The sequence below is a fragment of the Vulpes vulpes genome, chromosome 7 (genome assembly GCF_048418805.1).
Source record: "Vulpes vulpes isolate BD-2025 chromosome 7, VulVul3, whole genome shotgun sequence".
In the NCBI taxonomy this organism is placed as follows: Eukaryota; Metazoa; Chordata; class Mammalia; order Carnivora; family Canidae; genus Vulpes; species Vulpes vulpes.
Genome location: NC_132786.1, coordinates 14,743,229 through 14,755,026, shown reverse-complemented (window position 1 = coordinate 14,755,026; position 11,798 = coordinate 14,743,229). Strand labels below are relative to the sequence as shown.

At 41.7% G+C, this 11,798-nt stretch overlaps 1 long non-coding RNA gene across 1 annotated transcript; it reads left to right on the top strand.

Moving 5' to 3' along the window:
- Window positions 1-209: 209 nt before the first annotated feature.
- LOC140599626 (uncharacterized) lies at window positions 210-1,315 on the top strand. Its single transcript, XR_012002479.1, has 2 exons — window positions 210-359; window positions 570-1,315. It is a non-coding gene; the product is annotated as an uncharacterized lncRNA (long non-coding RNA).
- Window positions 1,316-11,798: the final 10,483 nt, after the last annotated feature.

Here is an 11,798-nt window from a genome sequence, read left to right as displayed (position 1 = left end):
TACTACAAAAGAAATACATCTTGGGTCTTCCCCCAAGTAATACTATGGTTGCCCTGTCATGAGAAATAACACCACAGTGATTATGTCCTCAACTGCCAGGCTTTTGCTTTTTTTTTTCTCTCCTGCTACCGTATCATAATTAGCTTCACCACATGGACTGAGTTCTATTAGCTGAGCAGAGATAGAGCAATGTCAGCTCTCAGGTGAGTATGGCAACTTCTAAACTTTTTGAATCTGCAAAATGTACAACTCAGAGCTAGTGAAAATTCCTCTCTCTTTCTTTCAAAGACAGAGGATATTTACCCCCGGATCCTCTGGGATGGTGTCTGACACTCTGTAGACACTCCTGGAAACTTTAGGTTTTTTTTTTTTTGTTTTTTTTTTTTTTAATTTTTATTTATTTATGATAGTCACAGAGAGAGAGAGAGGCAGAGACACAGGCGGAGGGAGAAGCAGGCTCCATGCACCGGGAGCCCGACGTGGGACTCGATCCCGGGTCTCTAGGATCGCGCCCTGGGCCAAAGGCAGGCACCAAACCGCTGCGCCACCCAGGGATCCCCAAACTTTAGGTTTTTAGTACTTTTTTAAGTTGTCAGTAATGATGCAGTTTGTTGTATAAGTCTGCAGCTTAGGACCTCCAAGGACCTCTTCCTTATTTACAAATGTTTCATTGCCTTTTTTAAAAATGTAAAATGCTCTTACCAATATTTTTTGTGTTTACAAGCAGTTTGGCTTGACTCTTGTATTGCAGGCCTAGTATTTTCTTTAGCACGTTAGTTTGGACGTGGCTATTTGTCAAGTACTGAGCGTTATGTATGCCTACTCCTTATATTTTGATGTCTGGTGCTTCTCTCTGCAGCATTATATTTAATTGGAGCCAAACTCTATGTATTTAACATATCCTGAACGCATTATTCTTCAAATTCAACAAATTCTTTATCACTTAAATTCTGATTTGGAACTTGTCGAAGTTTTGTTTCATGAGTCTATAAGGAAGTGGAAGCAAAACATTTGTAATGCTGTTTTTGTTGCTTTCACATGCATGATCTCAGTAATCACTCTGAGGTATTATTAGCAGTGCAGCAGTATTCCAGGTTTTTAGATCTAAGGACTGAGATTGAGGAATGTGTAGTGACTTACTCAGTGTTTTGGTTTTTTATATTACTCAGTGTTTTTAATTAATGAATATTAGAATTGTTTATTTCTGACTCTAATCCCGTTGTCCTTTCTTGTACTAATTATCTCCCCTTGAAAATCTTTACATATAGGTACTTCGTATATTTTGTTCCCCAAATAAATTTTGAATGAAAACAGATCAGATGATTACTGAAAAGAAAATCCTTCCCCTCCTGTGTAACTAGTATATGTTTTGAACTCAAATGTATCATTTTGCTTTTTATTTAGGAATTTTTTTAATGTATATATATATATATATATACACATATATTTTATTTATTTATGATAAATAAGAGAGAGAGAGAGAGAGAGGCAGAGACACAGGCAGAGGGAGAAGCAGGCTCCATGCACCGGGAGCCCGACGTGGGACTCGATCCCAGGTCTCCAGGATCACGCCCTAGGCCAAAGGCAGGCGCCAAACCGCTGGGCCACCTAGGAAACCCTTATTTAGGAATTTACAAAGGTTAAATAAGTTTTCACATCATTTCGTACAATGAATAATTCATTACCTGATACATATTTTAATCCTCCAAGGACTTAAATACAGTAGACACCTCTTGTGTATTATGACAGGAGGGGGAAGAGCCCACACGTACTGTTTGGTTCCCATGACCCTTTCTGTATCCTCCAGGGACACTTGCTGGTGTCCACTCATTTCCTCCCTTGACACGTAGAGGGAGGCCACACTGAGGCAAGAGAAGCATAGCATGTCTTTCTACCCTTTGAGAGGTGCTAGGCTTTTTCTCTGGCATTAATCTGGTTTTGCTTCTAAATCAGGAAAGGAACCTCAAGAGGGAAATACACCATCTTCTGGGTCCTGACCCCCATGTAGTCCAGGCTGTTGAGTTCCTCTCAACTGAGCATCTTCCATTGAATTGTTATTTCAAAGATCTCTGTGTTTCAGAAGCCTTCTGGTTTAGGACACCTGTTTCTGGGGCGCTCCCTCTCTCTGCACAAAAATACCAAGTCGGAAGGCCCAGAGCCCCACAGCAGTGTCCTCTCCCAGTAGACCTGCTTAGCTGGGGAGAGTCACAGTCAAGTAGCAAAGCCAGTGCCAAAGGGCTCCCATTCCACCCTCCTTCCTACCTCAGAGAGGGAATTGAGGCCTTTTCATGGTATCTGGAAACAAAGGAACTCTTCATCAGCAGGTTGAACCTTCCCTTTGGGCACAACTGTTCTTTAAATTAAGGTATTGTTTTTTTTTTTTTTTTTTTTTTTTTTTTTTTTTTTTTTTTTTTACCTATTTAAAACATTAATGCCTTGGCTCTAATTTTGTCAGCTTGCTGTATTTTAATTTCTCCAGGACAAAGTAATCGGCTTACATTTTTAGGTTTTCAATTTGATTCTTATGCATTGCATATGAAAACAAATAGTAATAGAACTTAGCCAAATAGGCTGTGACAATTTTCTTTATTGGAGTTCAATTTGCAACATATGGCATAACACCCAGTGCTCATCCCGCCAAGTGCCCCCCTCAGTGCCCATCACCCAGTCACCCAACCCCCCACCCATCTCCCCTTCCACTACCCCTTGTTCGTTTCCCAGACTTAGGTGTCTCTCATGTTTTGTGACAATTAAATTAATAATTCATTTTGGTTGCAAGTGTTTAGGCCTTGTGTTTTGACTGATAAATGCAAAAATGATAATTTATTACAAATAAATTCATATACTTGCACTATAGTTTGATGAACCAGTAAATTTTGTCTGCATGACTGTCATTAGACAGAAAGTTAGATCATTTCAAATATATATGTTTGACTTCAAGAACACCTGAAATGACGGCTCGCATAAGAACATGTTTTTGTTTTTGTTTTTGTTTTTGTCCCTAAATTTGTATGAACTTACTTTAAGGTACTAAGTACACTCCTGTATTTCTGAAGTCTTGTACACTTAAATATAAAGAACTAAATATGACCACATTCGATTCACATTCCAAAATAATAGACTCCAATTAATTTGCAAGTTCATTCTAAAGTCTTTCTTATTTTAAAGGAGTAATTCTGTTTGTAATATAGTAAGCCAAAGTATCTTTATGAGTTTGCTCATAGGAATCGAGAAAATGAGCCTCCGCACAATGACCACCGCTGAAACAGCCCTGCTACCTTTCTCTCGTGTGGGAGTCAGGCGCATATTCTAATAGAAGGAGATGGATTCCTAGTTCCCCGTGTGGAGGTCAGCTGGGCTCTGAGTGACTAAATAGCAGGAGGGGAAAAGGCTCACTGGAAATCCGAGTTTGTGGTGTCCAGGGGCCAGCAAAGTTCTCTGCCCTGACAGCGTCTCAGGGGGGCTTTAACGCCCCAACCACCTTTTCCACTAGAAGATTTTAAATTGGATCCACGGGCCAGAGAGTCTAAGACCTAAATAATTTCATAACATGGGAAATGTACCTGTTTCTTTCAAATTGTTAATTAATGAATAACAACCTCGATAAAAACCTTAGTATTTCCTCAGTGAAGAATTTGGGAGGCATCAACTCAGGTTGTAAAACTCAGAGAGTGTGTGGTGGTTGACATGGGGAGTCTTTAGGCCCCAGGGCGAGCCCAGGATTGGTCAGGGCTTTTGTTCAGGTGAATGGGCTTTCCCTAGGCCTGTTTCAGATCCCTGAGCTCTTTTCATGGATTCTGGCTCTGTCTCCTTTTTACCAGACACTTGGGATTTGGGATTTGTCATCTTCCTTTCATAGTATCTTTGGTCTTATTGATAAGTAAAATCTTGCCCCCCCCCCCATTTTTATCCATACCAGGTGTTACCTAGACCCACTGTGCAGTAGACATCCTGGCAGCTCTGCTACTTGGTTCTGGTTTGCTGTAAACCGTTAGGAACCAGACGACCAGACGTGATACCCTATAGGATTTGGGGGTCTTGCTTGTCTCCTTTCCTTTCTCTCGTTTTTCAGAAATGCTTGTATTGCAATGTTAAAATTTTATGAAAGGATCATTGTTCCCTGCTTTTCGGTTTAGATGGAAACATAACTCTTTTTCTGAAAACATGAAAGTATCCCAAACCTAAACATTCCTAGAAAAAAGCATACCAATGTGCACATGCAGTTGTCTTTGCAACTTTGCTAACAGTAATTTGGGTTGATTTGAAACTTCACTGACATTTATTTATTGAAAGATTTTGTTAATCAGAGAGAGAGAGTATACCAGGGAAGAGGGGCAGAGAGAGAGGGAGAGGGAGAAGCAGGCTCCCCGCTGAGCAGGGAGCTCAAAGTGGGGCTGGATCCCAGGACCCTGGGATCATGACCTGAGCTGAAGGGAGACACTTCACTGACTGAGCCACGCAGGCACCCCAAAACCTTAGGTTACCTTTAAATGAGAGGATAATACAGTTTATAAATATTCTGAATTACATTCATCTAAAGAGATTCAAAATTTTCCTATCAGAAGAGTATGAGCTTAACTCCTGGAATTGTCACTTGATTGTCCGTTTGAAAGAACTGTGTTCCTTTGGCTAAGTTGTCATCATTACTTTCACTTTCTGTATTAAAAGATCATCATCAGGGTGTCTGGGGGGCTCACTGGATTAAGCCTCAGACTCTTGCTTTCTGCTCTTGATCTCAGGGTCTTGAGTTCAAGCCCCACATTGGGCTCCATGCTGGGTGCTGGACATGGAGTCTACTTAAAAAAAAAAAGGTTTGTCATCTTCCTCAGTGTTTATTCCTTATGAATGTCTGTAGGGTAAATACCGTTTTCTGTTCTACCACTGAAATGGGTACCTTATTCTCATGGATGCATTGAGATATTTTCCTCTGTGTTGAGTGACCATCGTGTGATGTCTGTGGAGTGTTCTTGGTAAAACTTGTTGGTCACTTTATTCCTGCTGGCCTCAGGCTCACTGTCACCATGACTCACCCACTGCTTATTGGTCTTCCCCTCTCATTTCTTCTCTTCCCCGATGGTTAGCAGTATTTTTTCCCTTTCTATCTTTTTTTTTTAATGTGGCCCTTTAAGAAAAATAGTGCTTATAGGCTCTTTTTTTGTTGTAAAAAATATATATTTATACCAGAAATAACTCTCGAGCCAAAATGGAGGAAAACATATCTTCTTTACACCCCGGCTTGCTTATGTTAAGGAGCGAGAGGTTGTCCTATGTTATTGCCTCAGTGTTGCATGAGCTCAGGACTCTGTTTCTTCTGTCTTTTCCCATTTATCCATCTGCAGACAATATCCAGGGTAGAATAGAATTAATATCTCATGATCATTTGCCACGGTTTAATTGTGAACAAGTAGGATCGAACAGACATATAGCCCTGCTAAATTATCACTTCTATGTGGAAAGACAGAAGTCACATCAATTCATCTAAAACCAAGGTTATTTATTATTTCTAGAAAATGTCCTTTTATATGTTACTGGTTTAAACTGACAACTTATTAAGGTGCCCACAGAGATAAGTGTATATCTTCCACGAAGCTATCTTGTCAGTGTCTAGGAAATATTTCCCAATTAAGTGGGTAATTTCAATGTTCTTTGGTCGCTTCCTGACAAGTGTTTTCTTGCTGAAATGGGTGTTTCCTAACTGCGACTTGATGAACGTTCCTGGTGGAAGTGAACAGAGGTGTCAGTGGTCCAGAAGGTCGGGTTCTCAGATCCTCGTGTGTTGGCTGAAGTTTCCACCTTACTTTCTTGGCAAGGGATTTGGACCCCGTTAGAGTTCATTCTCGGGGCTCGTCCGCAAGGGGATGGAAATCCCTCTCTCCGGCTCCCGCCTGCCTCTGGCCCCGCAGCCTCCCTGGAGCAGCGGCCGCCCTGCTCCTCCTGCGGCCCAGTGCTCGGGAGCTGTGAGGGGCTCCGGCCTCTGGGCCTCTGTGCAGCGGTTGCCCTGCAGGCCAGAGCGCACGGTCCTGGCCTTCCCTTCCTCCTGTGCTTCCACTCCCCCTTGCCTTAGCACCTCGCAGGAGAGCCCCTTGCCCTCCCTGCCTTGCTTTTGTTTTCTTTTCTGTCTTCTTTTTTTTAATAATAAATTTATTTTTTATTGCTTTTGTTTTCTAAGGCGGAATGGACTTCCCAGTGTTTGTGCTAATGACGTGCACTTAAGGATGTTTAAAGAAGTGGCCTTATAACATGCATCTCTGTATTATTAAGAATGTGCTCAGGTTGCCGCTCCGGAAAATCGGTCAGATCTTCCTGTGAGATCCTGGGGCCGGTTCTCCCTGGTCTTAATTCCAGGAAAGGTTGTGCTTTTCTGAAACAAGTTGTCATTTTGGTCTTAAGTACCAGCACGTCCTCTATCTAAGTGAGTTTTCCTCTTTCCGTTTACTGCTGTGTGTTATTTTCTTTTTGAAAATAATCTTAATTTCCTTATGGTTATTTGTAATTTTATCCATTCTAGAGAAAGCCTTTGTGCGGTACCGAGTATGCTAGAACTGTCATCCAAATAATGATATATTTTTCTAGACTGAAGAAATCTAGATGTATTATTGTGTTTCATATCTTTAATACTTGACTGGCTTTAAGCAAAATAAATAGCTTTTCATGCATGATTGATAGGGTTTTAGTTTTTGTCACCCAGACAAAATGGCTTGTGGATTAGCCATAGGTCATCATCAGTTTAAAGAGAGGAAAATGCACTTGTTTTAATATCTGTGTGATCGAGATACCAAGCTACATTTTCCTCTCTAGCAGAGATGTGTCACACGAGGTTGTAGCTGTGTTCAGTGTAGTCCTGTGGATGGATGCAAAATGGAGGGAAACGTTCCAGTCTGAAGCATTGTTATCTTTTCTCCTAATGAGCCTAAAATTCTAACAAACAATGCACTTTTGGTTTGTTTTGTATTGTTTTTTTTTTCAGCAGGTATATATATGCTTTCATTTTATTCATATGATAGTTTACCCAGTACAGCTCTCGGCTCCAATACCTTAAAAAATAACTCTCCTTTCCATAGAAATATCACATCAAAATTCAGGTCCAGATTAATTTCACACACATTAACCTCCAACAGTTAAGCAACTATTTCCTCTGAGATACTTGCTACTCTCATTTCACAATGGATTTGGTTCATAGAAATTGGTGAAGACAATAGAAAAGAAAAGAAATGAAACGAAAAGTGTTTTCTGGACTTAGGTGATTTTGCTTTGGTTTTTAGTAAAACCTAAATGCATTTGTTAAGTTTGTGGTGTCTTGGGAAGACCAGAGACAATCCAGTTACACATTCTTTTTTTATTTATTTTTTGTATCACCTTTAGTGTTTTCAGTTGTTTGATACTGTTTATTACATGGTTCAGATATTTGACTGCTCTGGTTGAAAATGCTTAAATCTTCTGAAGCTTTTTGAGGACATTAATTCTCTTCTTACTTCTCCTGTCTACCGCTGAGCCCAGCACAGTGTCTTCCATGTGGTGGTTTCAGGTATCCGGTCGACTGATTTTTTTTTTTTTTTTAATAAACTGACACCAAGAGGTTATAAGCTGTAACTTTATAATTTGTAGGACAAAAGCTCTGGACTTTGAAGGGAAGCCGTGATCACTGCTCGGTCCCTGCCCACCCCAAACTCTTAGGCCCCAGATGCAGCCACTCTGGACGCTTTGAGATGCTTGTCTGTTCTCCGCGTCCTTGTATCTGAAGAATGAGTATCTGCTGCAACTTCTTGGTTTCCAAGCTCCGGTTCTGTCCGCGTTCCTGCGTGGAAGGGACAGATTGGCGCCCCCTCGCATTCCTCCCCACGCACAAACTCAAGCCTCCTCCCACCCGCGGTGCAGACACGGCTCTGCCGCAGAATCAGACCGATGGCCAGCGAGGGTGTTTCCTAACACGTAAGCACCAGGTGCAGCTCGGGAACCTGGGAGGCTCTCTTGCCATTTCCAGGCTCGCACGAGTTTTCATTTCTGGAAATTATGGTTCGTGAAGCAGGATGAGGCCTAATCAACATGGTCCGCGTGTGACTCTGGCTTAACAGTGCGGGTGTCGGTGGCCAACAGACCCCTCGCGGTCTGGAAAGCCAGCCGTGTGAGTCAGGGAGAAACAGAGCCAACTGGAGGTAAGTGTGTAAATAGATCTACTTTAAGGAGTTGGCTCACACGATGCTGGAGACTTGGTGACTCCAAAATCTGCCGGGGGGAGGCCGGCAGCTGGAGGCCCAGGAAGAGCAGACTTCTCCCTTGCTCAGGGGAGTCAGCCTTTGTTCTAGGCAGGCCTTCACCTGATTGGACGAGGCCCACCCGCATTATGGAGGGTGACTTGCTTTACTCAAAATTGCGTGATTTAAATGTTTTTTTTTTAATTTTTATTTATTTATGATAGTTACAGAGAGAGAGAGAGAGGCAGAGACATAGGCAGAGGGAGAAGCAGGCTCCATGCACCAGGAGCCCGACGTGGGATTCGATCCCGGGTCTCCAGGATGGAGCCCTGGGCCAAAGGCAGGCACTAAACCGCTGCGCCACCCAGGGATCCCGCCTGATTTAAATGTTAATCTCACCCAAAGCCACCCTCAGAGGAGCAGCCAGAAAAGTGTTTGACTGGCTCTCTGAGACCACACTCCAGGCGACCTGACACATCAGATTAACCATCACACCATCAGAAATTCATCCTTGAGTGGAAAAATCTCCTCCTAATACACTCAAATCACAGCAGGTGTTGTGGCGAATACTGTCGGTCTCGCAGGCATCTCTCCTGCTCCGTGGACAGACAAGCCCCTTTCCCAAGACTCGGTCTTGGGGAATTCTTCACCCCTCTCCTGTTTGCTCTCTGACTGGTGGAACTCCTGTCTTTTTCTTTCTTTCTTGGTTTGCTTCCTTAGTTTTGGTGGTTTGCTGAGACGTATTTTGAAAATATTGTCTTTCCGTCTGTGGCTTGTCTTTTTATTCTTTATAAGAACAGAAGTTGTACATTTTCATGAAGATTAATTTATCATTTTTTTGTGTTTATGGATCATATTTATGTTGTATCTGAGAAATCTTAGTCCAACATAAAATAGACATTTTCTTATATTTTCTTGTGGAAGTGTGATGTTTCAGGCTGTACATTTAGGACCGTGGTTAACTTTATTTTTGTATATGATGCAATTTATCAATTTCTTATTTCTTCCTTTCTTTCTTTCTTTCTTTCTTTCTTTCTTTCTTTCTTTCTTTCTTTCTTTCTTTCTATTTCTTTCTTCTTCTTTCTTTCCTTTTCTTTCTTCTTCTAGTTCCTTTTTTTGGTATTTATCTATCTCTAGCTATTATCTATAGCTATTATCTAGCTATTTATCTATTTCTAGCACAGATTTGCTGAAAAGACTTTTCTTTCTCTGCTCCCTTTTATTTCTTTTTCCTGTCTTACTGAAGTGGCTGGAACCGCATATGAATGTCACACAGAAGAGTGAAAAGTGGAGGCCTTGTCCTGTCACTGATCTCAGAGGGAAAGTGTCTGCTGCTCTTCTGTCAATGTGATGTTAGCTATGGCGTTTTTGTACATGACTTTAATCAGTTTGAAAATGTTCCCTTCTGTTTTTACTTTGCTGGGAATGGATGCTGCTTTTTCTGCATTGACGTGACATGTGCATTTTCCTTTCTGCCTATTAATATGGTGGATTATACTAGTTGTTAATTTAATTTGATTATTTAGAAAAGATTTTGTTTACTTATTCATGAAAGACACACACAGAGAGAGGCAGAGACATAGGCAGAGGGAGAAGCAGGCTTCCTGCAGGGACCCCGATGCAGGACTCGATCCTGGGCCCTGGGATCATGACCTGAGCTGAAGGCAGACGCTCAACCATGGAGCCACCCAGGCATCCTCAATAAACCAACCTTGCATTGAACCTCAGTTGGTTGTGATTTATCTTTTTAAATATTGTTAGCTTCAATTTATTAACATTATGTTGAGAATGTTCACACCCATGCTTGTGAAAGATATTATATATTATTTTATTTTATTTTGGGGCAATGTCTTTGTCTTTTTGGTAGCAGAGACTTCCGGCCACTGTGGGCAGGCCCTCGTCCACTTCTCTGCAGTTTGTCTAGAATTGGTTTGATCTTTTTTTTCTTGATTTTATTTATTTATTTGAGTGAGTGAGAGAGAGCGAGAGCGAGTGCAGGCATGAGTGGGGGGAGGGGCACAGGCAGAAGGAGAAGCGGACTCCCCGCTGAGCAGGGAGCCCAACGTGAGGGTCGAATCCAGGACCCTGAGATCATGACCTGAGCTGACGGCAGTTGCATCACCGACTGAGGTACCCAGGTGCCCTATTTTATTTCTTAAATATTCGGTGGATTCCCCCAGTGGAGCTCCCTGGGCCTGGAATTTTATCTGTCCCTTGGTTTTTACTTCGAATTCAATTTTGTTAACAGACATGAGGCTGTTTGTCTTCTTTTCTTGAGTGAGCTTCGGTAGTTTGTCATCCAAGGACCTTGTCCACTTTGTCTTAGTTGTCAGAATTACTGGCATGCGTCTGTCCACAATAGGCCCTTATTATGCTCTTAATATCTATATCACCTGAAGGGCTGCCACTTCTCACTCCTGCTGTCCGTGACTTTTTGTTCACTTGGTTTTCCTGGTCAATCTAGCCAAAGACTTATTCATTACATCAATTTTCTGAGGAACCAGCTTTCCTCATTTTTTTTTTTTACTATTGTTTTGTTTTCTTTTTTCATGGATTTCCATTCTCATCTGAATGATTTTTGTTTCCTTCTCGTACAATGTTGATTTTTATTTGCTTCCCCCGCCCGCCCCAGTTTCCTAAGATGGAAGATGGAAGTTGGAATTGTTGTTTTCTTTTCTAGGGTAGGTGCTAAGTGATATGTGTTTCCCTCCAGACGCTGCTCCAGCGGCAGCCTGCACGTGTTGATACAGAGCATTTCATTGTCACTCAGTTCAAAACCCTTTCTACTTTCTTCTTAAAGTTTCTTCTTTGTTCAATGTCTTATTTGGAAACATTTTATTTAGTTACTAAACATTCAAAGATTTTCTAGACATGTTTCTAGTATGATTTACAACCTAATTTCATTCCGTGATTGGAGAACATATCTTTCTGACTGAAATCCTTCACAATTTGTTAAGATTTGTTTCATGGCCCGGACTATGGATTATCTTGACAAATATTCCATTTGCACTTGGAAAGAATGTATGTTCTGCTGCTGCCAAGTATCGTGTTCTTCTGGAATGTCCCTCAGGTCAGGTCCTCGGTGTTGTCACTGATGGGCTGTCTACATCCGCCATCAATTTACTGAGAGGGATATTGAAATCCGTGACTCTACTGTTTCTACCTCCTTGTCTTTACCATGTTTGCTTCATGTATCCTGAAGCTCTGTTAGGTACATAAGCACTTAGGTCTTTTGTCATGTCCTCTTGATGATCGGACATCTATTTCTTCTCGACATAGTTCTGTGTCTCCCCTGTAACAGTCTGGGTCTGAAATCAACCTTGTCAGACATTAACGTGCGACTACTTGCTTTTGATTAGTATGGAATATCTTTTTGCATCCTTTGCATTTAACTTATGTGTGTCTTTGCATTTAAAGTCACTTTCTCGGGGCGTCTGGGTGGCTCAGTAGGTTGGGTGTCTGCCTTTGGCTTGGGCCATGGACTTGGAGTCCTGGGATAGAGTCCCGAGTCAGGCTCCCTGCTCAGCTTCTCCTTCTACCTCCGCTGCTGTGCCTGCTTGTTCTCTCACTCTCTCTCTCAAATAAATAAATAAAACCTTAAAAGAA